Source organism: Petaurus breviceps, unplaced genomic scaffold, assembly GCF_028583685.1.
Source record: "Petaurus breviceps papuanus isolate PSGF00001 unplaced genomic scaffold, PetGlider_PUasm1.0 90895, whole genome shotgun sequence".
In the NCBI taxonomy this organism is placed as follows: Eukaryota; Metazoa; Chordata; class Mammalia; order Diprotodontia; family Petauridae; genus Petaurus; species Petaurus breviceps.
The window spans coordinates 25,156,064-25,180,194 of record NW_027187372.1 but is presented as its reverse complement, the minus strand read 5'-3'; the positions used below and the strand labels follow the sequence as shown (position 1 = coordinate 25,180,194).

At 39.9% G+C, this 24,131-nt stretch overlaps 1 long non-coding RNA gene across 1 annotated transcript in view; it reads left to right on the top strand.

The window, feature by feature from the left end:
* Positions 1–335: 335 nt before the first annotated feature.
* The window catches only part of LOC138150918 (uncharacterized), a 54,658-nt gene continuing 30,862 nt past the window's right edge, over positions 336–24,131 (top strand). Inside the window, exon 1 of the long non-coding RNA XR_011165685.1 lies at positions 336–494. This is a non-coding gene — a long non-coding RNA (uncharacterized lncRNA). The remainder of the gene's footprint in view (positions 495–24,131) is intronic.

The following is a 24,131-nucleotide window of genomic DNA, read 5'->3' as shown; positions in this document are numbered from 1 at the left end:
ATACTAGAGGGTTGCTTTACTTCACTGGGCTATAAAGGCAGTTGGATTGAAAAAGAACCCAGGAGGAAGGTAGGAAGAGACTTCTTGATGAAAGGGATAATTAAGCTCCAACTGCTTGAAAATTTTCCACTTGGCTCTGATTTTCGTCATCAAGAAGCATCTATTAAGTGTTTACTATGTCACTGGGGATGCAAATAAAGGCAAAAAACCAGTCCCTGCCCTAAAGGAATTCACATTCTAATGGGAAGACATCACCCAGTTATGTATATGCTAGATATATGCTAAGTAAGTAGGAAGGAAACACCAGGGGAAGGCAGGGGAGGGGCCGAGGGAAGGAGTGCTGGAAAGACTGGGAAAGGCTTCTTGGCAGCAAGATTAGAGCCTAATCTTGAAGGAAGCCTGGGAAACCAGAAGTCACAGGTGAGGAGGGACAGGTTTTCATGCCTGTGGAGATTCACCACCACCAACACGACCATTCTCCTCCTTCTCCTCAGGTATTTGTTACACACTTATTATGTACCAGGCACTGTGCTAAATGCTAGGGATATAAATTAAAACAAGAACATGGTCCCTGACTTCAGAGGTACTCATTCTAAAGGGGTATACAACATGCAAACCATATGAGATGCAAGATGTATGTATACAAACACACATATGTATTAAGAAAGGCAACAGAATTATTTTCATTTATCCTTTACTTATAATTAAAACTACCCAAATTCTTGGGCTTCAGAGACATACAGAAAATACCTGATTATTGACTCATCAGTACGTACATACAGTATAAGTGGGAGGTAATGGAAGAGGGATGGAACTAGTGGGGGGGGGGAAGGGGAGTGGAGGTAACTGAGAAAAGCCTCTTGCAGAAGGTAGAATTAGAAATGAATCTTGAAGGAATCCAAGAAAGGCAGAAGACTGAGGCTGAGGAGGGAGAGTGTTCCAAGAATGGGACACAGCAAGAGAAAAACCTTGGAGTCTGGAGATGGAATATCCTGTTCAAGGAACAGTAAGGAGGAGGTCAGTGCCACTGACTGAATCTTTGGGTTGTCGGGATGCAGCAACTAAAATAACCGTGAGGTAGGTTTGGGATTTTTTTTTGTCCTGTGACTTTTCCACTACTATAAGCATAAGCCAGTTTCCTTACCAGCTGCTAGTTTAAGTGTCTTGAGGGATAGAAAACAAGATGAAAATGTTTAATAGATAACTCTCTGTTTCTGTCCCTGGCTGCAAAATAAAAGCTGAGGCTTACATCAACATCTCCACTAAGGTCTTCAGAAGGCATGTAGAAAATTCACACAAGACCCATTTTTATATGGCTTAAAGTCCCAAGGTGGGTAAGAAAAAAAAAATAAACAAAGGAACTCATACTTGGAATGTGTTCAGTACCATTGAATAGCTAATTGTTTCTTATTTTCATTCTTCCTTTTTTTCTGTTTGAATTGAAAATCCTTACAAAACATCTATTCATTCTACAGGTGAACATTTCAGGAATACCAGATACTGACCTTGGCAAGTGTAATGGAGGGAGACAGAGTGATTGATCTGTGTATGCTGTTGCTAACATTTATTTTGGTATTTCATACAACAGCTTAAGAATATTTTAGCAATGGATGAGGGATTTATGATTTTAAATTAATGAACACAATCATCACTTGGAATCAGATAAATAAATGGTCAAAATGCAGTTCAAACTTTTATACCTTGTTTTTCCATCAAGGAAAACTTTTTTGGTGTTTTTTAAAAAAAAAAGAAACCCCAATAATTTGTCCACATAGAAGCTGTTAATTCCTAACTTTCTTTATTACTGTTAAACAGTTTTAATGTCTTGTGTAACCAGCTCTAAGTGAGGAGGTCAGGTAGGGCTAGGGAAAGAACACTCCCTGATTGTCATAGCTGCCACTGACTCTGGATAGTTGATACCGCTGAGAGAGTTCCTCTGTTCCTTAGTTTTTCATCTATAAAATGGGGAAATGGGCTTAATGAGGGGATTTGAAGGTAAGAAAGAAATATATAAAGCAGGGGGGTAAATATATGAAAGTGTGGAATATCTTTCTCTGTGTCATGAATACTTTTGGCCCTCTTGTGAAGCCCATGGACCTCCCCATGGAATTTTTTTTTGAATGCACAAAGTAAAATGCAGGGGATTACAAAGGAAATCAGTTATACTGATTATCAAAATATTAAAAACAAAACAAACCAATTTCACAGATCTCTAAGAACTCCTGAGTTAGTCCAACTAATATTGTTCATGAAGACTCTAGAAGGAACCATGCTTTTTGTCAACTGGCATTTGTTAGGAACATCTATTACTTTTTAAAAAAATTTTGGATTTTGGAGGGGGGAAGGCAGGGCAATTGGGGTTAAGTGACTTGTCCAAGGTCACACAGCTAGTAAGTGTTAAGTGTCTGAGACTGATTTTGAACTCAGGCCCTCCTGACTCCAGGGCTGGAGCTCTATTCACTGTACCACCTAGCTGCCCCTATTACTTTTTTTTTGAAAGAGGAAGAAACTATACTCACTGTCTTCAGAACCCGAGTATCAGTCTCAAATTGTCTATTACTTTGTGCCAGGCACTGTCCCATTCTTTGGGCATACAAAGAAAGGCAAAGCAAAAACAATAACAAAAAAAAGTCCCTACTCCCAAGGAGCTCACTGTCTAATGGGAAGACTTCATGCAACTATGTACAAATAAGATACATGCACAGGATAATTTGGAACATGTATCAGAGAGAAGGCACTAAGATCCAGGACAACTGGGGATGGCTTCTTGCGGAAGGTGAGGCTTTAGTTGAGACTAGAAGGAAGCCAGGTGAAAAGAGCGAATTCTAGGTGTGGGAGACAGCCAGTGAAAATGCTCAAGGGAGTCAAGAGATAGTGTGTTTTGTTTTAGAAACTGCAAGGAAGTCAGCATCACTGAATTGTTGAGTTTGTGTAGGGGAGGAAGGTGAAAAGATTGTAAAAGGAGGCAAGGGCTAAAAGCTAAGCAAGATTTTATATTTGATCCTGGAGGTAATAGGCAAACACGTCTATTGAATAGGGACCTGTACTGTTAGAAGATGAGTTTGACAATGAATATAGAATGCCTAGGCAGGGGAAAACAACCCTGTCTCAAAGCTATGGGTGGCTGCAGAGGATGTCTGGAGCACCTGAAGTGGGATGGAGTGGCTGCTCTGATTGCTTTCAAAATGGTAGTTCCAAAGAATTACAATGGAAGGGCAAGACAAGGTGTGCCTTAACTATATTTGAAGTTCTTTGTGGGCAGGGACAGGTCTACTAATGTGGCCCTTATTTAGCACAGGGCATTTGCACATAGTGAGAGTTTGTAAATATTTGTGGGCAGTTAACCCAGAGGAGGCAATGATTCAGATTTTAAAGATAATTTGAGAGTGATACTTTGGGTTTTGAAGAGAGTGGTGAGAGCTTCTTCCTCTTTCAAAAAAAGTAATTGATGTTCTTTATGAATCATCAAGCCTTCTCAGGTCCAGCAGCTCATTGCATTTCACTTCCTTCCTGAGAGACTAGGAAAGGTAATTAAATTCTTCCTAATCCCATCCTACCCAAGCTTTTAGTGGCCTTCGTTGATCTCCATGAGGCCCTGGTACTTCCTTCTGATATATTTGCTGATTTCCATGCTGCTTCAATGTTTGTTTGCTCAGTGGCCTGTCTGCAGAAATATTGTTTGTTTTAGGTTGTTTATTTAACTTGATCTGCAGAATATCTCTTAAGAGTACCAAATTCAGATGGCTTTTCTTGAAGATAATGAAGTCCTACTTGAAGGGTTCAAAGACTCACTGCCTGAAGGAAGCTTCCTTTTATTGGCTCCTTTTCTTTACCTCTTTAGGCTATTTTTCTAGGCAAACACACTTTGCAAAGTGATTCTGAGCACTTTAATTCTCACAACACTTTGGGAATGTCCCCTAGTAGACTATAAGTATCTTGAAGGCAGGGCAGGTTTTTCTTTTTGGCCTAACACTGTATCTTGCTTATTGTAGGTCCCTAATAAGTGCTAGCTGGATGGACTGAAAGACCTGACCTTTAAGTAATTGCCTCTGGGCACTTTGAGGTAATTTTCACAATAGCAATTTATTATTATTTTTGGCAAAGCAGTCAGGGTTAAGGGACTTTCCCTAGGTTACACAGCTAGTAAGTGTCAAGTGTCTGAAGCTTAATTTGAACTCAGGTCCTCCTGACTCAGAGCTGGTGCTCTATCCACTTCATAATCTAGCTGCCCTTCATAATAGCACATTAAAACATTGTAATTCTTTGTAAATGTCTAGTAGCTTAGCATCTTCGAATATCACGTTTGAGGTGTGGTTATCCCACTAACACAGAAACTTCCCAGATTCTCTTGAGTTGTTGCCTTCCAAGAAAGAAAAGAATAGGTTCATTCTTTCATTCAAAAAGCATTTATTAAGTGCCTACTACTTGGGACCTGGGGGCAGTTAGGTGTCATAGCAGGGCATTCAACTTGGACTCAGGAATATTCATCTTCATGATGAGTTCAAATGCTGCCTCATGCTTACTAGCAGTGTGACCTTGGGAAAGTCACCTGCTTGCCTCAGTTTCCTCATCTGTAAAATGAGCTGGAGAAGGAAATGGCAAACCATTCTAGTATCTTTGATCTTGCTCTTGGGGACCTCACCTGCTTCTACAGAGGGTATTCTATATTTACAATAATTACTAAATTCCAGAAGATTTGAGGAGGGACAGGATACCCAGGAAGATACTTTGAAAGGCAAAATCCTTTGTTAGATCATGTCTCAATTTTTCATTTAAAAAATATGGTTGCAGGTTCTTAAAATCACAGTCTGTCCTGTGGCCAAAACTATTTCATTTTTCTAGCGTTGGGAAGATTTGAGTGTGAGGCTTAGCTGCCACCCTGTTGAAGGAATTATAATTTCATTAGTAAAATTTGGTAGCTTATTGCATGCAAGTATTTGGGACCTTAATTGATGAAAGGCATTAATATAAGGATGCAAAAAGAGGCAAAAGACAGCCCCTGCCCTCAAGGAACTTACAATCTAAAGGGGGAGACCACATGCAAACAGATATATACAAAGAAATCCATATAACAGATAAATGGGAAATAATTAAAAGAGAGAAAGCACTAGAATTAAAAGGCCTTTGGGAAGGCTTCCAGAAGAAGGTGGGATTTTAGTTGGGGGGGGGGGAGGGAGAAAATGCCATTTTAGAAACATATTGGGTGACTATAGGAGAATCTTGTTTTTCTGGGTGGGATTTTCCAAGCTGTCATAATAGGTTAAGCAAGGAGTTTTGAGCCTGCCATTTTGGGAAATCTAGTAATCAGCTTTCCTTTTATGGCAAAATAGTACTCCATTGGTTCAGGTAAATGAGGCAAAATGCTGCTGATTGGCTATGTGCTCTAAGTGGACCTGAAAAAGTATATAAACCAAATCTGTATATAGCAGGGAGTTTTCTGTCTCCTAGAGCTCTCTTTTTGGTTTCCTTATACATTTTTTTCCCCCTTCAATTTGGATACTCAATTTAACCTCTGGTCTTGTGGATCCCCTGGTGGGTGAGATTCTCCTTGAGCTCTCTTGGAACCTAGGGTGAGAAATTCCCCAACCCAGGGACATATGCTAACATACAGTGTATCTATAAAATAAATACTAAGTATGGGGAGGGGGTGCTGGAGAGGGAGGTGAGGCACTAGCCTCTGGGAAGGATCGGTACCAGCTAATATTTTATTTAAATAGGTTTTTATTGATATCAATTAGCTTTACCTTTACCCTTCCCCCTCCCACTGAGCCATCCCTTACAACTAAAAAACTTTTTAAGAAATACAAGAAAAAGAGGGAGAAAAAAATTAGGAAAAATTAATTGATACATTTGAAAAAACCAGTGACATTATATGCTACATTCTATATTCATTTACCCTGCTTCCTCTGCAAAGGAGGGAAGGGATTGTCTTCTCATTTGCTTGAACTGAATGGAAGGAAATTAGGGATTTTAAGAGGCAAAGGTGAGGAAGGGGAGTATATCCTAGGCTCTTTTGTGTCATTTGAAGTATGTAGTCTTTGAGACCAAGCAATGAAGTTGGGAATGAGAAAACCTGGTTTCTGTTTCTAACTTTGCCACTTTGGAAAGGCTTCTGGTCCTTTAAATTTCATTGCTGTAGGGAACTTCCTACTGTGGAAATTCCATCCTCTGATACAGAAAGCACCTTATTACAATTTATCCTGTTTGGAGTGTAAAATGAAAATTGGCATAATAATTCCTGCCTGCCATACAGACAGATTAAGAGAATACATTAGCTGTGACTTCACATATGCCTCAAGCAAATAACAGATAAGGTGCTGTATTTATGTATTAAATCCTTCGATGTGGCACTGGATTTCCTCAGTTCCATGTTCTGTCAAAATATGGGAATTGGACAATGAAGATGATGGAAATTTCCCCCTGACTCATTTTATTGGAGGCAGAGTTGTGAACTTGCCATAATTAATTATGTGCTATTTTGACTAAAGCTTTGATTTCTTTAAAACAAAAAATGACTGCTAGATCTCTTTCTCATACTCATATTTTATATCTACCAATATTGATAATAGATCTAAAAGCATTTTTGTAGGTTTACCTGATTCAAGCCCCTTATCTAAGTTTCTCCAGCAAAGATCACAGAATCATTTCTAGTTTGAGTTAAATTTCTATCATCTATACTTACGTCTGGCTCCTCCTAGGAATGAGAACCTTGAAGCTTTCAATGCATGAAGCTTTTGGCACGTGAAGACATTACCTTTTCAAACAATATTTTGTGGCCTTTAAAATTTTAAATTTGAGGGAGACAGGCTCATACTATCCTGTCTGAGCTAGGAGTTAAAACACAATACATTAGATAAGCCAGCACCCCTGGAAAAATCCTGTCCTGAAAACAGGCAATTTCACAACTAGATGGCCTTTGTGGGTTATTTGCTTTTGCTCTCACAAAGCATATTTAACCTTTGCTGTGGCCTGTTTATCCAGCCGGGCTGAAGACCTTCTCTATTTAAACAATGAGAGTAAAAAGGTGCAAATTCGACTGCGGCTTCCCCACCCAGCTAGCCCCAAGGAGGAGTTGGCCTCCCAGTCCCCCAGGAACCATTTGAATGCTAATATCATTGAGCACGACAATCTCTCCAGCACTCTGGCTTTTGTCTTTATGATAATCCTGCTTCCCTTTCCTCTCCTTCACCCTTTTTTTTTTTTTTTTGCCTTTAGGATCTACTTTTATTTTGACTCCATTTAAATTCCTTGGTCCTTTTTACAGCTTTTATTTATTTTTATCCATTTCCTTCTCTGAAGTAATTACAAATCCCTGTTAATTTCTCCAACCCTTAAATCTACATTTTGATTGTCAGTGTGGGGTGTTTTTGCAAAGCATGATTTTTTTCAAATCTCTGAAACACCACAGAAAACTAGCCTTGAGTTGATTGGGAATATTTCCTAATATGGAAGCAGAAAAAAAAATAACAATTTGCCAAAGGCCTTGATGGTGGGATAAACCTCACCTAGAAAAGCAGGATTTACATAGGTTTTTAAACCAGTTTCAGGTATTTATGGTTTGCAAAGTGAATTTGCTTTTTTAAGGCTTAGATGATTTTGAATATATTTTGGTGGTTCCTCCTCCCCCTCCCACAAACCTGATCAAACTCTCAATTCAAGCATTTATTAAATATCTATTTTCTCCAGTCTTGGTGTTTATCTGCCAGGGATACCAGTGACTAAAAGAGAAGACCCCCACAAAGTCACTGCCTGGAAGAGCTTACCTTCTGGAGGAAAACCATGCCCACAGATTAATAACTAGAAACTATATGCCAAACAGAGGCAGAATTGGAGGTTGGTGGCAGGAGAGCACTGAACTGTGAGAATCAAGAAAGGCTGTGTGTAAGGTGGTGGCACCTCTGCTGAGTTTTGAAGAACGGTAGGGATTCCAAGAGGTAGGAGGGAGAGCATTCTGGGCATAAATAGGCACAGCCAATGCAAAGGGGAGGGATACAGGGAGACAAATTTCCAGAAAGGAAGATCTGAACAGTTTGGAAAAGTGGATTTCATCACAGTGTTCTGTATAAGGAACACAATATATATAATAACAGCAATGATAGCTAGCATTTATATACAATGTCTTAAAGTTTGCAAAATGCTTTACATATCTCATTTGAGTTATTTTGCCCCTGAACATTTCCATAATCTGGAAAGCTTCTTGATTTAGTTCTAACAATCTCCCAGATTTCTTTGAGGAAAAAAAAATTAGAAATGGAAGTAGAAAAATTAGAAAATAGAAAAAAAAAAAAAGAAAAAACATTATTTCTGTGTTCCATTTTGTATTCAGCTCCTTATATGTACATATGGCCACCTCTAGTCGAAGAGGAAATAAAGGATTGAAGGACTGTTGATAGGAATGTGTAATTTGATAAATCAGGTGAATAATACCCTAAGATCTTTGCTCTGGAGTTAGAATGGCCCTCTAGGGCTAGGTCTCCACTCCCCCTTTTCTCATTTTACATATGAAGAAACCGAGGCCCACTAAGTAAAAGTGACTTGCCCTAGGTCACATACATTTTAATGATAGCTCACCTTTTAAGGCTTACAAATTACTTTCAATTATCCAGAAATGAATTGTATAAGTATTAACCTATTTTATGGGTGATAAGATTGAAGCTCCAACTAGCTGTCCTTTGTGTTAAGAATTCAATTCAGGGGCGGCTAAGTGGCCCAGAGAATAATAGAGCAGGGCCCTGGAGTCCGGAGGACCTGAGTTCAAATTTGACTGCAGACACTTAACACAAAAGCAAGCCGGTGACCTTGGTCAAGTCACTTAACCCCAATTGCCCTGCAAAAAAAAAAAGAATTCAATTCAGTAAAAATTATGTGCCTACTATGTGACTGGCAGGATGCCAAGACTGTGCTGTGTCTTGGAAATACAGTTATAAAAGCCATATAGTTTCTGTTCTCAGGGAGTTTAAGCTCTCCAAGAGAGATACAGATACACATGAAGTAAACAAATTATAATACAAAGTTAAATACCCCATAATTTGGTATTCTATTAGCAGGGGGTGGGGTTAGGAAGCCCTTTGTCAGAAAAGGTTTCATGTAGGAGTTGGGCCCTAAACTGAACTTGAAAAGGAGCTAGATTTCTTAAGAGACAGAGGTGAGGAAGGGGTAGCTCCCAGTATGGGGAACAGCCAGCGGAAAAGGGAAGGACACAGGAAGTGAAGTCGTATGCCTTTTTGGGTAAAAAGGAATAAAGTCTGAAAAAGCTGGCTGGAGCCAGATTGTGAAGGGTTTGAAAAGTGGAACAGAGGAGTTTAAATCTAAGTAGTGGCCTGTACTCTGGGGTTATCATATTTGGCAGCTGTGAGCAGAATGGATGGGAGGGGGGGAGATAGAAATCTCAGGACAGGAGACCAATTAGGAAGATACTGAAATAGTACTAGGGAGAGGTAATAAGGGACCTAACTAGGGTGGAAGATTTATTTTTGAGTAAACATAAGGGGATAGATATGAGGGATATTGTGGTGGTAGAAACAGCAAGACTTGGAAAATGCATTGATATGGGAGAAAGGGGGGAATCCTTCGTGTTAGAGTGATAGTAACTGAGATCCAGCCCTGACCTCCACTTGTGGACCTCTGGGACAGTCACTTAACCATTTTAGACCTTGTCTGTCAAATGGGTAAGGGTTGGACCAGATGATCTTTGAGGTGTTTAGATTTATGGTCTTATGATGTTGTGAACGCATGACATTGTGGAGTTCTAAACAGAAATACGGAAGTTTAGAAGAGGAGAGCGTTGGTGGTAGAGGGAAATGAGTTTTGGACAGATTGAGTTGAGATGCTCACTGGCACAGTGAAAATATTCAATAGGCATTTCATAATCCTAGAGTACTGCCTGGAGCACTGAGAGAGGTTCAGTGACTTTTCCAGGGTCATATGTCATATTGCTTGTATGTCTGAGGCAAACTTGAGTCTAAGTTTTTCTGACTCAGGTCACCTCTCTGTCCCCTGTGCCATGCTCATTCTCTAGTCTAGGCTATGGGCACAGAAACAGAAAGGAAGAAGTGTCTGCCTTGGAAGCACTTATGTTTTCTTGGGAGATAGGAGAAGTAAAAAGATGAATCTATACAAGATAATTTGATGGGGGAGAGGGAGGACAGTAATATTTAGGGAGATCAGCAAAGGTTTCTCATTGGAAGCTGAGCTGAATCTTAAAGGAAGCTAGGGTTTTAAGGAGGAGAGTATGGGGGGTTTGGGAAATAAAATGTTAAAGTATGGGATCCAGCAAATGGGCCAGTTTAGTGAGGACAGAGAATAAGTAAAGGAAAATCTTTGGAAGTCTAAAAGAGTAGGATGAAGTCAGATTTGAAGGATTAAAAGAATATTTATATATAGATAGATAGATAGATATAGATAGATATGTATGTATAGAAGAGAATATATATATTTATCTATAGATATATCTATAAATATCCTATATAGATACTGATATATATAGATACCTATATCTATTTTTATCTCTGTATTTATATATCTATGTATATAAATGCTACGGATACCTTTGTTTTTACTTTGCCTAACTTTCTCCCTGTATCCCTTCCTCATCCTAGAGAGTCATGGTATAAAAGAGTTCTTTTTAAAAGGAAACGAGAGGGGAAAAAAATCTACATATACAATCACTACATCAGAAAAAATTGAAAACATATTAGAAAAAGTTGGAAATCTATGCAATGTTTCCTGTGTATGGACCTCTCACACACAAAGGAATGCCAACAAGTGCCTTTTTTTCTTGGGACCGTGCTTGTTCTTTGTAGTTTTGCAACCTTCGTCTTCAGTTTTCTTTGTGGTTGTTGCTCCTTCGGTTTACATTGTTGTCCTTCTTGTGTATATTATTTTCTTACTTCACTTTGCATCAGGTCATGCAAGTCTTTCCATGCCTCTCTGTATTCATCTTATAATGATGATAATAATAACTGGTATTTATATAGCCCTGGATGAAGCACTTTACAAATATTAACTCATTTTAGTCTCATAGCAACTCTAGGAGGCAATTATTCCTTATTTTTACAGATGAGGAAACTGAGGCTTTCAGTCAATAAACATTTATTAACCATCTACTATGTGCCAGGCACTGTGCTAAGCCGTTAAGATACCAAAAGGGGCAAAAGACTGTCCCTGCCCTGAAGGAACTCACAGTCTAATGGGGAAGACTATAAGCAAGCAAATATATACAAACTATACACAGGATAAATAGGAAATAATTAAGAGAGGGGAGGCACTAGAATTAAGAGGGGCTGGGAAAGATTTCCTCTAGAAGACAGTATTTTAGTTGAGACTTAAAAGGAAACTAGGGGCGGCAGTAGGTAGAGATGAGGAAGAGGAGAGCATCACAGGCATGTGGGGTCAACCAGAGAAAATGCTGGGAGCTGAGAGATGTAGTGTCTTATTAAGGGAACGTTGGAATATCCAGTGTCACTGAAACAAAAAGTACCTGGCAGGGAGTGATGTGTGAGAAGCATGGAAAATTAGGTGAAGGCTAGGTTATGGAGGACTTTGAAAGCCAAACAGAGGATTTTGTATTTGGGCCTGGGGGTGATTGGGAGCCATTGAAGTTTATTGAATTTATAGGGGGCTAAATAACTTACTCAGGGACACACATGCAACCAGTATCTGTCTTAAGCTGCGTTTGAACTCATGTCTTTCAGACCCTAGGTTTGGTGCTCTCAATCTACTGTGCCACTTGGCTTTCCTTTTGTACAACTCAGTAATTTTCCATTGCATTTATGTACCACAGTTTAAATTTAGCCATTTCCCAATTAATGTGTATCAACTTTTTTTTCTTACCACAAAAATGCTATAAATATTTTGGCATATATGTGGTGTTTATTTTTATAAATGACCTCTTTGTGCTATATACTTAGTAGTAGACTCTTTGGGTCAAAGGGTATGTGCATTTTAGACACTTTATTTGCATAATTCCAAATTATTTTATGTAAAGATTGGACTACTTGTGAAGGACTTTTAAGTGCTGAATTGAGGAGTTTGTATTTTATCTTCAATGTAGCAGAACTGCTAAATGTATTTAATTCAGGACCACACTTGGCTTCAGGGCTATTGTGGATGGGACTTGGCAGCCAATTGGATAAGAGTGGGAGGCAAGGATCATGAAAAAAATCAGAGATCCTGAACCTAGCTACTTGCAACCTGTATGATGTGGGCAAGTCATATAACCTTTCTGGACCTCAGTGCCCTCATTTGGAAAATGAGAGACTTGGACCAAATGACCTCTTAAGAACCCTTCCTTCTCTAAATCTGTGATCCTATGATCCTTTGACTTGGTAGTTGGGAACAGTGCCCTTAGGAGAAATAAGAGAAATTTGGAAGAGGTGTGGAGGAAGATAATTTTCTTTGAACATGTCAAATTTGAGATAGGAAATCTAAGTGGACACGTCCAGCAGGCAGTTTGTGGACATGAACTGGAGCTCATGAGAACCATTAGGGATTGGATATACACATCTGGGAATCATCTTCATAGAGTAGTGAATTGGATACAGAGGAGCTGACGATGTCACCAAGAGAATATAAGGAGAAAAGTGCCCAGGACAGAGACTTGGGGGTGATTACTTGATTCCAATTCCTGTGGCCTTTCAATTATACCATGCTGCTGCATGTTATGTAGTCTGTTGTATTATATTTCATTACATTACATATATCAGCCGTCTTCTCTTTTCACTAAGAGTTGGGAAAGGGGGCAATAGACTTCACCCAAAGGTAAATATAATATATAACATATCTTTATAATATGATAATATGTGGAATTTAGAAAAACTATCTTATATAACCTTAAACATTCTTCCTTCATTGCTAAGTATCTAAATATGTGCATAAAAATAAGACTGAGGCTAAAAGAATTCAACCACTCAGAAAAAGGAAGTAAGAAGGCTTGCTAGTGTTAACACATATCCTAATGTTATTACACAAAACACTAGGTTCTTAACAACACAATGAAAAAATGGTGTTTGACCTGGAGACTGCTCTCCAGAAAACCAATATTGGTCTGAAAGACCTACCTTTTAGCTGAAGGCACTTTTCTATAGGCTAGAAAGGTGCCTTAGGTACAGCTACATGATATGGTTTGTAGAGTGTGGGTCTGAGAATCAGGAAGACCTGAGTTCCAATTTTTCCTGAAGTGTTTATCATCTATGTGACCTTAGGCAAAAGTCACTTAACCCTTCTCAGCCTCTAATTTGTCCTCTGTCTAATAAAGGATTGGACTTGATAGATTCCCAGGTCTCTTCCAGCCCTTAATCTATGATCTCTTGAGGGGATAGATTTGTTTGGTGAGTAGAGTTTACCTCAGCTGTCACTCATGAAATGTCTGGCTAGCTCCCTGGAAAAAAGGTCTAGGAGGAGGATCACCAGCTCTGTCAAAGTCTTTCCACCCTTTTTTCTTTCATTTTCTCATTCAACTTCTTACACACAATTCAAGCACAATTTAATCCTCTGAGGTTTGGGGTGGCTGAGGGGGAGGGGACTGGCCACTGTAAAATTAAATACTGCATATGTATATATGGTGGGAGGGGAGGTGATAGAAGAGGAAGTTGAGAGCCAGCTAAGAGCCTTGGGGCTGTAGGGAAAGAAAGAAGAGAGGAGAGAGATGTAGACACCCAGACATAACACCAAGCTTGAGACTGGGAGAGGATGGTGAAGAAGAAACCACTATCTTCCTTGAGAATCTGGTGGGTTCTGGAAAGATCAACTGGAAGGGGCACAGTATTTGCCAACCTTTTTAGGACCATGTTGGGTGAAGTCTGTTGGCCCCGATTAATATAATAAATTAATATATTAGGAATGTTGTTATTATTAATACATATGCTATATGATATATAACATAAATATATAGTCTATAATTATATTTTCTGAACTAAAAAGAAGTACACGTGGTCTAGCAAAAATTGTTATTATTTTGCCTTTTTGGAGGGGGTAAGGCAGGGCAATTGGGGATAAGTGACTTGCCCAAGGTCACACAGCTAATAAATGTTAAGTGTCTGAGTTTGGATTTGAACTCAGGTCCTCCTGACTTCAGGGCTGGTGCTCTATTCACTATGCCATCTAGCTGCCCAAGGATATTATTTTCGCAAAATCTTATGAAAAGCATACTTTCTTTTCTTGAAATAGAACCTGCCTAGGAAAATGTAGGAAATATTGCACCTTATAGATGTGAATATTAATAGAATACCACTGAGAAAGCAAACTTGATACAATTTAAATGCCACTATTTAATTAGTCGCATTATTATTTTGAAGTCTTTGATAGCATCAGGGGTTTGCCTGATGAAATGGATTTCACAATGATCAGATTCACCCCTTAATATGCATGCTCCCTGCAAATTTTAGTATAGGTCTTCATAAATTATTGTGCTGATGAAACATCATTAGTGTTGGAGATTTTGGGGAAAAGTATTTCTAAATATGGGTCTATTTGTAGGTGACAGACCCTTCCTGCATTGCTTCCAGGTCTTTCTAGCTTGGCAAGACCTACCAAAGTTTGAGCTTTTAGAGAGGTTATCTCAAGTATCCAAGAAACTTTAGTAAAGGATAGGGGTGGGGAGCCTTTGACCTTAAGGTCACATGTGGCCCTCTAGGTCATCAAGCACTGCCCTCTGAGTGAAACTTCATGACCTAGAGGGCCACTTGTGGCCTTGAGACCACAGGTTCCCCACCCTTGCTATAGGACATTATAATTAAAACCTCCTAAAATCGCTGATTTGTAACAAGTGAGAGGTAGGTATGAAGGTTATAGATTTAGAGCTATAAGGAATCTTAAAGGCCAAACCAAAAAAAATACAGCCCTTTCATTTTACAGATGAAGAAACTGAGGCACATAGCAATTCAATGACATACCTAAGGTTATACTGATAGTATATGTCTGAGGCAGGATTTGATCCCAGATATTCCTGATTACAAGCCAAGTGCTATATTCACCTTCATACAATGTACTCTTCTGTTCTGGTGAAAATGGTAAGGCAATGAAAATGGAGACCCAGGTATACCTGGGATGGATCCTGAGGAATTCAGATCAGGGGGTCCCTAGGAAGGGCTTAGATCCCAGAATTATATAGCTGATAGATGCTGGGCTTGTAGGATGGCACCCTTAAGTATGACCAAAAAGATGGGGTGTTATTTGGGATGAGCCCTGAATCCATGAATAATGTGTTGAAATGTAAGCTCCTTCAGGGCTGGGACTGTTACTGATTTATCTCCATTGCCTGTCAGTGACTGGCATATAGTAGGTGCTTAATAAATGCTTATTGAATTACATTGCTGGAAGAGAGCCTAACTAGGCCAATAGAAAGGGAGGCTAAAAATAGTGTGATCAGAGAAAAGAATTTCAGAGTTAATTAAGATGGAAGTGAAAACGTGGATATGATGGCAAGATCAAGGAAATAACGATTTCCATATTTAGCAGAGATGGAGTGGAGGAGTATCATGGAAAATGAACATATTAAAAACTGGGAAATTAAGGTATTTGAAAGCGTAAGTATCCACAGGTATGTTGAAATCCCTTAGTAGGAGGTCAGGAATTGAGGTTGAGAAAGATTGTGAGCCTATGTACTGAACTCATTGCTTAAGTGAAATAAAATATCCTGGTGGTCAGCATATAATAGCTACCAGAATCTTATTATTTCCATTTTACAGTTGAAGAAACTGAGGCAAACAGGTTAAGTGACTAGTCCAGGGTCTCACAACTAGTAAGTATCTGAGGCTGGATTTGAACTCAGGTCTTTCTGACTCCAGGCTGGTTGTTCTCTCCACTGCACCACCTATTTGGTCTGGATGTTCATATTTTATTGATGAATAGTTGAGCCTCAGGGAGTATACAGTGTTCATATGTGCATATACACTTAATTACATCTTTTTTTTAATAAAGCATGATACATTTGAATTACAAAGCAATTGGGGTTAAGTAACTCGCTCAAGGTTACACGCCCAGTTATTTCTGGGTGTGGTGCTAAGCATCTGAGCCCAGATTTGATCCCCAGGTCATCCCGACACTGGAGCCGGTGCTCTTACTCGCTGAGCCACCTGGCCGCCCCCATTTGTATTACATCTTAAAGAAGAGGTTATTAAGTGAATGTGGTAGAAGAAAGGACTAAATGCCAGTGGGGGTGCGGAATGTTCACACTCGACTACCATGACCAGTGTATGCATAAATATGCAGCCAGTACTGGAAAGGAATTAAAGTGTTACTAAGCAGCCAGTAAGCTTTTGTTAAGCTTCTACTCTTATTGCTAGGCGTTGTTAAGTACTGGGGACACAAAGAAAGGCAAAAAATAGGCCCTCTTGAGAAAGTCTTGAAAAATTAGGGATGATCATTAGAGGGGAGGAATGGCCCTAGCACTATGGGAGGGCAAGAAAGGTTTCTTGTAGAAGATGGGATTTTAGCCAAAATTGGAAGGAAACAGGGAAGCCAGATTTAAGATGAAAGTAAGTTTGAAATTTATGGTGTAAGAATTCCAGGTAGCACAATGGAAGGAGTGACTAGAAATGGAGTGGAACTAGAGGGTGGGGGGCAAGTAGAGTTGAGGAGGGTAGTAAGAAGGGGGGGCATTATGGAAGGAGGGATTGGGTTTGTATAAATCCAGCATATCTGGGGGTGAAGAGGGCATGGTATGGTTGTAGTATGTTACTATATATCGTAGGTGATGATGCGGTATTCCATGAACAGCCATTGGTTTGTCCTGGGCTAATATGATTTGGGAAAGATAGTTCGCAGTTAGGTTGTGAAAGGCTTTAGTTGCCTTCTTGATTACTAGGTGGTGCATAGAATACTGGACTTAACTCCCAGATCTGATCAGGTACCATGTTGTGTCTGATCCACCTCCAGCATGATTTTCTCATATCTGACCTTTTTTCTGCCCTCAGACCATAACCATTCTAGTTCAGGCCCTCATCAACTTGTTTGGGCTATGGTTTTTTAATTTTTTTGGTTTTTGGAGGGCAATTGGGGTTAAGTGACTTGCCCAAGGTCACATGGCTAGTTTTTTTGTGTTAAGTGTCTGAGGCTGGATTTGAACTCAGGTCCTTCTGACTCCAGGGCTGGTGCTCTATTCAGTGCGCCATCTAGCCACCTTCATTTGGGCTATTGTAATAAACTTCTGATTGGCCTTCCTGCATCTAATCTCTCTCCTCTCCAATCCATCCCCCACACAGCTACCAAATCAATATTCCCTAAAGGACAGGTATAACAATGTTATTTCCAGTGTTGTTACAAAGATCAAATGAGATAATTATAAAGTATTTAGCATAGTGTATGGCATGCAGAAAGTGCTATATAAATGTTATGTGCTATTACTATGTATGTAAATATTTTTGTTTGGCAATAACCATAATAGCTAGCATTTATATGGGACTTTAAGGTTTACAAAACACTTTGTACATATTATTTCTTATCTGAGAGGTACTATTATTCCCATTTTATCAATGAGGAAACTGAGGCACAGGTCAGTCAAGTGAATTACCCATGAGTCACATAGCTAGTAAATGTCTGAGGCAGGATGTTTGTTCAGGTCTTCCTTACTCTAAGTCTAGTTGGAGATGAGAGACTGGAGGGGAACAGAGAAGTTAGAGCAGGACAGTTAAATTTAAGAATTATCAGCATAGAGATAGTACTTAAAATTATGGGAACTGATGAGATTACCAAGTGAAATAATATAGAAGGAGAAGAGAAGAGAGCCCATCGCAGAGCCCTGTGTGACACCTATGATTTGAGAGCTTGAACTGGATGAGGTTCTAACAAAGGACACCAAAGAGTGCTCTGATAGGAAGACCAGGAGAGAGTAGTGTGCCAAAGAGCATGTCCTAGAGAAGAGGATGATCAGCAGTGTCAGTCTGCAGAGAGGTCCAGAAGAATGAGCATTGAGAAAAGACCACTGAATTTGGCAGTCAAGAGATCATTGGTAGCTTTTGAGAGAGCAGGTTTGGAGGTTAGAAAACCTCTGAATGATATGAGTTGAGGAAGAGGGGAGAAGAAGGAGCTCATGGAGAATGACTTCATTTTTTTCCCCTGTAAAATACCAAGTAAAGTTCTCAGCTGAGAGGGTGGGGGAATTGGGAGCCACAGGAGATTTGAGGAGGGGTGAAAAAGTTTGGAAGAGTTACTGTAGAGAGTGGGAAAGTGAGGTGATCTGAGAGGTTCTGTCTAGGGAGAAGCTAATTGAGCTTGTGTAACATAAATTTGTAGTGGTTTCAATCAGAATGACTGTGTGATTTTCTCCATCTTCTTCCAGCAGCATGTGTGTAGGAGTGAAGGCGTTGGATATTGGGAGTAATCCAAGGTTGAGGGGTTGGCAAGACATAATTTGTGATGTTACAAGGGACTCAAGAGAAGAGGACAGTGTATGGCTGAACTGGTTCACCAAGGGGTCAGGATGGGGAACAGAAGAGAGGGTGGCTAGTACAGGAGAGATGACCTGGCAGAGAACTGAGGGGTTGAGGGTTTAGAGGTCTCTGTGTGCACTACAAGCAGGTTTTGGTAAAGGAAGGCAGAGAGAGAGAGGTGGAAAACCAATAGATTATGGTCAGAGAGAGGAATTTCTGAATGCTTGAATATGCGGTGATATGTTTGTGGTTGATGACAAGATCAAGGGTATGATCATCTTTGTGTGTGGCTGAGTTGGGCTGGAAGAATAGGTCATGAGAATTGAGTAAGTTGAGGAATTAAGCGGTTTAGGATATTTGAAGGAGGGTCAGTATGTATGTTAAAGTCCCCTAGTATGAGAACAGAAGTTGGGGAAGAGAGGAAAATTGTAAGTCAGGTGCCAAAGTTGTTGAGGGAGGAAGGGGCATCACTTGCAGGTCTGTAGACAACAGCTATTAGAATTTTGATTAGGTGGTCAATATAAACTGCATAAACCTCAAAGGAGAAGAGGTTACTCAGTGATGGAAATAGGGGGAGAACTTGGAAGTGGCATTGGAGAACAAGGACTATTCCAACTCTCCCACCTCGGCCAGTGAGCCAACAGGAATGAGTGAGGAACCACCTGGTATTGGCCAGGGAGGCTGTTTGGGTGGGTGGAAGACGGGTTTCAGTGATTGTTAGAAAAAATGGAAGGTATAGGAGAGGAAAAGATTTAGGATGAAGGGAATTGGCTTAGAGAACAGGCATTCCAAAGGAAGTGGGTGGTGGTGTTTCTTTCAGAATTTGGGGCGGAGGGTGGAGGGGACTAGAAACAAGGTAGTGGGTGGTAGATAATGGGAGATGAAATTTTAGAATCACTGGGATATGTAGGGTATAACTAGGTGTGAGAACATTTATTAAGTGGAAGGTGCCCTTTCTTTTCCTAGAGGAGGCTAAAGATCAGGCAGGAGACAAGTGTAGCATAACATGGTCATATGGGAGGGCCCCATTTCACTAGTCCTATTCCTTCTGAAGGCAGGAGATTAGGTAGAAGACTAGTAGAAAATGGATGTCATTTTTCCCATCAATTTTTCCCCTTTCCTCAAGGGACAAGTATAGCAGGAGATGGAAGGCCTGCGGTCAAAGGGGAGGCTCTCACATGACAGGATGGGAGATCAGGTTAGCAGCAGGAAGGCCTGAAATCACAGTCAAGGCAAGTTCTCACTCCTCTTCTCACCTGAGGCTGGAGGTCAGGAAGTAAAAGTGGTTAAAGAATAAAGCTGAGGATAATTTCCAGAATGTGAATTAGAGTGAGTAGAAGGATGCTGCTGCTGCTCTGAACAGAAATTGGAAAGTTAGGAGGGAAAAATTTGGGTGAAAAGTTCAGTTTTGGACGTGTTAAATTTAAGGTGCCAAGCCAGGTGAAAATGTCAGGCTGGCAGCTGGAGGTTCAAGATAGCGAAATTTGTCCTAGATATGTAGATTTTGGAGTCATCTGCTTAGAAATGATAGTTGATTTTTCTGGAGCTTATGAGATCAACAAGAGAGGGAATGTAGAGAGAGAAGAGAGGACCCATAGTAATAGCTAATAATAATAGTTAGCATTTATAAAAAGTCCTGTAAGGTTTGCAAAGCATTTTACTCAACAACAGCAGCACAACAAAAATGTATGGTAATATATATAGTGTAGTCTCTCACCTCTGCAAAAAAGGAGAGAGGTACATTTTTTCAGCTCTTCTCTGGAACCAGTTTTGGTCATTATAATCTATCCAAACCTCCTTCCCCAACCATAAAAGAATGGATTGTTTATTACAGAAATACTATATTCAGCCACAAAGAAAACAATTAGTCCCTAATGTCAAGACAGAGCATGGCACATAATTTTAAGTAAAATAATTTCAGGCATGTAGACTTTGCTGGTATACTAGGCTTAGAATTTGAAAGACCCGAATTCAAATCCAGCCTCAGACACTTACTAGTATGATTGTGGTCAAATCTGCCTGCCTCAGTTTCCTCAATTGTAAAATGTGGATCATAATACACCTACCTCACAGGGTTATTGTTAGGATCCAATTAGATAATGTTTGTAGTGCAGTGCCTGGCAAACAGATGATTAATAAATATTTGTTGCCTTCTCCTTTCCCACCCTGTGTCAGGGAGGGGATTCCATGGTGTAGGGCCTAGATCAGATGGTAGAGATAAAACTTCTGCATCAAGTGGGAGAGCTTATATAGATCTTCTTGACTTGAGGGCCAGTGTTCTCTCCATCATGCTGGACTTAGTGCTGGAATTGGGGCCAGGAAGATTTGTTCGAAATAATGGCCTTAGACCCTTACCAGCTGTGTGACCCTGGGCAAGTCATTCAATTTCAGTTTCCTTATCTGAAAATGAGAAGACTGGAGTGGACTCCTTAGAAATTAATCATCTGTTTGCCAAGCACCGCGCTCAGCACTTTACAAATATTATCTCATTGGATGATGAGTACAATATTAATAGACAGTTTGAAAGGGCCCCAGTGTTTAAAAAAGCTCACCCTAACATATATTGGCTGATCATTTAAAATATCATTACATTGTTTTAGGAAGAGAAAAGGGAGAAATAATGATCAGAATTTTTTCCCCACCCTGAGTTCTTCTGAAATGTTAAAAAGCACCTTTACATTATTATCCTGCACATAGTAGGCCCCTGATAAGTCTCTGTTGAATTTCATTGTAAAATCTCATTTATATGGTACTCTAGAGTTTACAAAGGGCTTCTCTCACAATGATGACTTCAGGTAGGTATCATAGTTATTTCAGTTTTCCAGATGAGGAAACTGAAACTAAGTGACTAGTCCCTGGTGACCCAGCTGGTCCCAGCAAGTGACTGAGCCCTGACTTGAACCCAGCTCTGCTGACTTCAGGCAGTACTACAGCAGGACCTAAAGGAAGTGGGGAAACCAGAACAGCAAGTCATTTCACAGAAGCACAGGATGTGAAAGATGCCTTGCCCTTGCAGACACCCTCTCCTGCCCTGAGCAGCAGCTGATTGAATACAGGGCAGAAAACTTAAAAAGTTTATGTGAAATTGAACAAGAAATAGGGACTAAAAAAAACCCCAACCCAACAAAAGCCATGTTTCCTTGTTATTCCAGTTTCCAAGGTGATATATCTTTTACTTTCAATGCTTTCAGCGGCATTTCTGACATCTTATGAAATGCCCTCGACAATAACTGCAACAACAAAAGAGAAGAAAGGAAGTATTTAGTAACAGAGAGGGAAGAGCTGGTGGTTGAGACTGGGCCTTGCGATGAATGATCCGCTGGTGCAAGGGGAGGAAAAAGACAAACCTAGCATTCCTTGAATTCTCTTATGTCCCAGACTCTTGGCTTTTTACAAGCAGAGTTCTAGGGAGAAACAATCTCGGTCTTTAATCTTTGGACCAATTATTTCTCAGAGATAAAATGACTACCTTTTGTGGAATGGCAAAGAATAAAAAGATTGATCATCTTTCCTAGTCTCAGAGGTATGTGAAATTAATATTTTACTGGCTCTATTTATTTGAAGTTTTTATGTATCTGAAAGATAAACTTGGTAATGAGTCTCTATTCTCGAGGACCCTCCCTCCTGATGTTATAATGGTGGTAACTTGACTATACAAATAGATTTCAAATTCCTTGAGAATCAATACCCACTTATCGTGTTATACTTTTTGGTAATGTGGTAATGTGACTTGCCAGGATATGATCAGAGCATCGTGAATCTAGGCATAGAAGGAATCTGAGGGGTTATTTAGGACAATCTCCTCCTGTTGTAGATGAGGAAGTCTGTCTCCTGGAGGTGAAGTGATTTGTCCAGGGTCATGAAGGTGCTAGTTGCAGAGCCAGGATCCCACAGAACCAGGGTCCCAGCTGAGGTCCTCTGATTCTAAATCCAAATTTTGTTCCCTGAAGCACCTTGATGCATTGGGTGTCACACATATGCACATACACCCATTCACACCTGGGCTCCAGTTTCTTCATCTGAAGAATGGATTATCCCAAATTATCCCACAAAACAGGAATAATAATAGCACCTACCTGGTCGTTTAGAATTGTTATGGCCAAAATGTCTCCATTTTTTGAAACTACAGTCAATTTCGGGATGATCCTCCCAGGGATCATAGATTTAGAACTGGAGCAGACCTAAGGGTCATTAAATTCAAGCCCTTCATTTATTCTGTGAACTTAGAGAACATCGTAAGACATCTTGGCCCAGCCAACCCCTCCGTGTTATGAAGGGACCAGTGACTTGCCCAAAAGCACATAGGACATGACAGATAGCATTTACAACGAGGCCATCAGACTCTGAATTCCAGAGTTCATTGTTTTTCATGGTAGGTCCCTTCCCAGAAATAGAGATGTTGGAAGTTTGGAGGAAGAGTGGGTTTAAGGGAATGAAGACAATGAATTTTCTTTAGGATATATATTGGCTTTGAAATACCTATGGGCCACCTGGTAAAAAGTTCAGCAGATAGTTGATAATTTAGGATTGGAGTTCAGTAGATAAAGTTTTTAGATGTGTGTGTGTGTGTGTACACATACATAAACACACAGTAGATAAGATCCCTCAAGGAGGGAGAGTGAAGAGAGCCTCTAAGCCTATGCTTAGGGGCCAGTTGGTGGGTGATGATCTAACAAATCAGTCAGCTGTTAATTAATTGGCATTTATTAGATATGCCAGGCATTGTGCTATGAATACAAAGAAGGAGGACCCACTGCTAGAACCAGGAAGAACAATGTCTTGGAACCCTGGGAGGAGAGAGGGTTGACAGTTTCAAAAGCTCTTTCTCTAGTAGGATGTGGCTTGTATAAAGGTAATCAGATAAAAAGAGATGGTTGGTAACCCAAGAGAGAGTACTTTCAGTTGTGGGGGGATTGCCAGCTCCCAGAACTCCTTTCCCTGTTCCTTACTCTATTTCCTCCTTCCACCCTGAAAGTGATCCCTTTTTCCTCAGATTTTTCTTAGAGTACTTCACCTGAATCTCTCTGCCTCAATTATCAAGTTTTACTTTTTATCATTCTTATTTTTGTCTTATTCTCCTCCCCATCAGATTGTAAACTCCTTGAGGGCCTGGAATGTTATTGTTGTTTATCTTGTATTCTTGATATAGGTCCATGGAAATAGAAGATTACTTTGAAAGCAGTATGAAAGGAGAGTCTCTGAATAATCACAAGGAAATAAAATAATTGAACTTTAATTCTTTTCATTGTTGGTTTAGGGTGGCGGCAGAATTTAGCTTGATAAGGTGATTGTGAGTTTCTTGGTTTCTTTCTTTCTGAAGGTTCTTCTGGGTGTTAAGGATCTGGGTAACATCCTAAACTTGTGGTCCTTAGATAATGCGTTGTATAGGAATTTTTTTCATTAGAATTTGTCATCAGTTTGGTTATTTGAAAATTCATTTTCTGGTTCCTGAGACTCACAAGCAAATAAATTTTTAGACTCGCTCCCCCACCCTAGGCACTGAATGGAGGAGTGAGAAGCCCAATGAAGCCAGATACTGATGGTGCTGGTGGGGATTTAAACATACCTTTGACCTCAGAGCCTGCCTTTTTCTTATCTAGAGGGCAAACTGATTCTAAGGTGGTGGATCTTCCCTGGGAAATGTCTGGTCTCTAATTCTCTGTGAAATTCTAATTGAACACATGATCAGTATCACCTCTGCTCTGGGGAATGAATGAATGAATGAAGACTTTGTGGCCATGTAAAACAGGCTTTGATACTGAT